Genomic DNA, 5039 nt, shown 5'->3' on the forward strand with positions numbered 1-5039 from the left:
AAATACTCTTAATCGATTGATTTCTCCAATGAAATTAATCGATTAATGTCCAATGATAGACCCTACAACTTTAATTCCGTTAAAAAATAATAAAATTTATGTAATTTTAATTTCTGTCTCACTTCCTCTTGTGTTAATTTCCGAATCTGTTGATAACGTTGCGAGTGACACGAAAATGGTAATGGGGTCCCGGGACCCCAGAAACTCCGGCCGAAAAATTACATTACGTGAAAGGTCTATTCATATACCTCGTCTGTGATTATACCTCTTGTTTCATAGTTGTTCCGATATATGTATAGGCATAATGTATAAAAAATCTTTTAAATGTTTCATATAAATCTTAAGGCGAATTAAATTTTATATATGTTAGACAGACGCGTAGAATGGAATTAGGAATTAAGAAATACGCAGGGTATTCGTATACATGCTTTTGTAGGGAGCATTAGTAACTCCCTAGTTACTCCCGCAGATGGCGCGAGTGGCGCCGATGCCAACCATTGAGAGAGGCCGGGATGCTATAGGGAATTTGTCCCTAGGTACTCCCTGGGCCTCGAGAGACAAGCAGTGTGGCCAGATCGGGCATAATTGAGTGCATCGAAATCGACAACAGTGACGACGAACTTCCTTAGCGTCTAACGGAATGGTGGGGATAGCAGGCATACACTACCGCACGAGCCACGTGTACGTGAGCTCGGCGCTTGCGCACAACTTCGGGAAATCGATAAAGAACGCTAGTGTGAGCCTTTCCTTCTTGCTCTTGTAAAAGACAAAACAACTGAAATACGATCTCGCGATAAGTGGCATACGATTCCAAGTCTCGACTGCCCCAGCATATTTACTTTCCGACCTATATGTAAGGTATAAGGAAATTTATAAAGTATCATAATGAAAAAAATTTTGAAGTTTTTTTTTAGCGGAAATACACGTTTTAGGACCCCCTGATCATATTGTGACTATTGAAAAAAAGACATTTTTTTTGTTCCTCAACGACTAACAATAAGTGAATTTCAATAACGAAAAAAATATTTCGAAATTTTTTTTTAGCGGAAATACACGTTTTAGGACCCCCTCATCATATTGTGACTACTACAAAAAAACATATTTTTTTTTTGTTCCTATGCTATTGACATGATTGCGTCTAAACGGCTGAATGAATTTCAATGAAACTTAACATTTAAGTTTTATGTTCTCGTTTTAAGGTCTCATTATATTTTAAGCGTGATCAGCTCCCATATAATGATGATTATACGTTTTTAGTTTTATAATTATTTCGATACATACACATCATTTGTAACAAATTTTTAAAGCGATTTATATAAATCTTAAGAAGGATTAAGATCAAATATATTTTTCTCCTATCTTTCCTAGACAGGAAAAATTAAACGAAATCTTATGCCTTGCATACCTACCTAAACCACATAAAAAACGTATTCCACAAATATTTTAGAATAATGTTGTTCAAAGCAGTCTTACTCGTAAAGGGTTAATTAAGGGTTAATTAAAATGAAAAACCACTCTTAGCCAGTACCGTGCACGCTACAGAAATAGATTACTACTGACTTTTCCCACTATGTTTTTTAATAACCGTATCAAATTGTTACACACAATCAAATGTTATATATTTGACTTAACTTTACATAACAAAATAATTGTAACGATAGGTAAAAGAATAACGTGCACGCTACCGTTCAATGGAAACCACGGGAAGGTGGTGGTCACTTCCATCAGGAGGGAAATGTAAAAAATTGTTATTTCTTTGTAACATTATCACATGCCATATATTAGAACGTCTATATTCTTCTTTCCTTTTTTTTTGATTCCCCTCTAAATTCATTTCTGCAAAATGAAATATATTAAATTGACGTCTATATACTGCTATTCATTCAATAGAACTTTATTTCTAATTATTGCCTTTTAAAAACCTATGGGAACTGGGCTATATATATCTACGTCCTTTCTTCGTCCGGGCATTTCAACGGCCCATCGATGCGCGAGCAGTATAAACCAAACACTATCGCCACGTGCTCGAGCCACTGCTGTTTCTCTCGAGTCAGTTGAATTCGGTCGACGAGGACGAACTTCAGGAGAAATTTAAAGGTACGTGCCGTAGGTCATTCTGAGACATTTAAATTGAAAAAAAGCTTTCGCGTAGGTATTCTGTAATTTTCTGTTCTTTCGCTTTTCTGCTTCTATATCATGGAAACGGTTGTGAAATCGAAGAATAAGTGTAAGCGCGGTTTTTTATCTTCATGGATAAATGATCATAGATTTAAATCATGGATACGTGCAGTACCCCATGATAGAAGTCGTTTTTATTGTACTTTATGCAATAAGTCTTATTCTTGCGGTTCCTCAAACGTGTATAGACACGGAGAATCTGGGTGTCATAAAAAAAATAGTACTTCTAAAAGTACTTTTATGCCTCAATGGCTTGAGAATGATTATTTCAAGCCATGGTTGCATAAAGTCGACGGCGACCCTTATTCGTGGTTCTGTTCGGTTTGCAACAATCAATTTTCATGTCGATTATCGACGATTTGTAATCATGCAGATTCTCAGTGTCACATTGAGAATTATAAAAAGAGTAACGATAACGCAGACAATTTGAATAATAATTTTACGACGCAATCCGAAGAATCGCCTCTGTCGTTGGATGAAAGGATAAAATCCGCGGAAATCAAATTTGCCAAATTAATAGCCGAAAAAAATATTCCGTATCGAACCGCAGAGACGATTCTTGAAGTTTTCAAAGACATTGGGCAAGATCCTGATGTCTTGAAACATATGTCGTTCGGTCGAACAAAGTGTTCAAATATTATATCAAACGTTTTGTATCCTTTAGAAACAAAACGTATTTCTAGTGTTTTACAAAACACTAAATTTTCTATTTATATTGACGAAACATCCGACGCGACCAACGAGAAATGGATGACGTTTCTTGTTCGTTATGTTGCACCCGAGAATTTGGATGTTCGAACGGAATTGGTAGAATTATTACATCTTGATGCCAGAAATTGTGGCGCAGATAATTTATTTAAAACATTTGAAATTGCCATGATAGAAAGAGAAATTCCGTTCGAAAATATTGTCGCGTTGTCATGTGACAACGCTGCTGCTGTCATGACAGGGCGACACTCGTCCTTTATGACAAAGCTTGCAACAAAATGCAGGGACAAATTTTTGACTGTCCGCTGTCCGTGTCATCTGTCTGCAATGGTAGTGCGCGAAGCGTGCAATACCATTCCAGACATATGCGAGGAGTTGTTACGAAAAGTAGCAACTTTCATATACAGTAGTCCCAAACGTTCGGCTATATTCCGCGAATTTCAGCAATGTTTTCAAACAACCGACAGAAAAATTTAAAAATTGTGTTCTACGCGATGGTTATCGCATTATACATCCGTAGTTACACTTTTAGAGAATTCGGACTCTGTATTGCTTTTTTTGCAAGAATTGACAATAAGCGAGAAATCAGAGTCCGGGGAACGTCTGTTAATCTCGATGCAAAATCCAGAGGCCAAAGCATATCTTTATTTTCTAAATTACGCTGTTGGGTTTCTTTATAAATTTAGCATTTTCTTTCAAACTCAAGAGACAAGAATTCATTTGCTTCAAAAGACTGCGGCAGAACTTTTATGCGATATATTACGCAATTTTCTGAAACCGCAGCTTTTGAAACACATGGATTTAGTAAGAATGATGAATTTTTCTGTAGTCGGAAATCAACTCCCATTTAATAGTATAAAGGGTATAGCCGAATAAGGGGGTCAAATGTGCCCCCAAACCGAATGGAACGAGCCACGGGTCATTCGATAGCAAAAAAAAAATAACCCCTGTGTGCAAATTTTTAACTTGAAATCTCGACCGTGGGGGTAGTAATGGGGTGAAAACGAAAATCATGTTTTTGAATTATTTCTCTTGACCTATTGAGTAAAAAAATGTAAAAAAATTCAGAGACATTTCGGGTACCGGGGCACATACTTTGGGAGATTTTCAGATTTTTTGATTGAAGAACCAGGTAGTGAAAAATAAAAAACAGCAAAAAATGCCGAAAAATGCCGATTACGTATTGAAGGAGGCCCGGAACTACTTTTATACTTTTACAGTAAACAGGTATTACTATTACTGTTATTCTCAATTTTTTTCAGATTTTTCATTTTGGTGCGCCGCAGTGAAAAAAAATAAAAACCGAGTTTTTCCTCATTTTCTGCGTATTAGAGTAACTTACACGTTGAATTTTTATGCATCCTTCAATATATAAGTGTTTTGTAGACTGTTTAATGTTTCTACACTAAGCAGAATTACTATAACAACTGAAACAAATAAAGTAAAGCCAATCATCGGGCGTATATATCCTAAAAAATCAACGATATTTTCAACGGTGTCGTTGGCGCAGCGTTAGAGTGTCCGACCGCTGAACCGCTGGAAGTTTTTTTACCGTAGGTTCGAGTCTCTCTTCTGGACTTAGTATTTTTTTTTCTTCATTATTTTTTTTTTCAAATTCTAACTATATAACAATGCTTTATATTTATTTATAAATGTTCTGATAGCATTTTACAAATATTTTAACCTGAAATATGTATAAATATAGTCTTGGAGTGTTTTTTGCGTTTTTATTTTTTTTGTCAACCACGATTATTGTTTAACATCTCTTACACTGAAATTAATGTGAAATGTTAGTTTTCAAATCTCTTACCTTTGACTATTGTGAATGGATCGGAGCAGAAGATTGTATATTGGCTTACTATTACTTCTTCTCGCCCTTCGATCAAGCAGATCTTTCCTTCTCGTTCTCTTTCTTTGATAAATATGAATGTTTGCTGCGGCTTTAGTATCTAACGTAGACATGTAAGGGTTATTATCCTTTCCTTACTGCTGGTTTTAAAGATAATGGAAACACTTGTAGGACCAACCTCTACAGACCATGCCAAGTAATTATGTATAAATCCCATCGCATACAGTAGCTTGAACTGAGTAATTAAAAAATACATTGTGAAACACGAACGCGACAATCACCCATTGACCTGAACGGTCTGGGC

The sequence above is a fragment of the Colletes gigas genome, unplaced genomic scaffold (assembly GCF_013123115.1).
Source record: "Colletes gigas isolate AHSC1104 unplaced genomic scaffold, ASM1312311v1 Colletes_gigas_Sc00009, whole genome shotgun sequence".
NCBI lineage: Eukaryota > Metazoa > Arthropoda > Insecta > Hymenoptera > Colletidae > Colletes > Colletes gigas.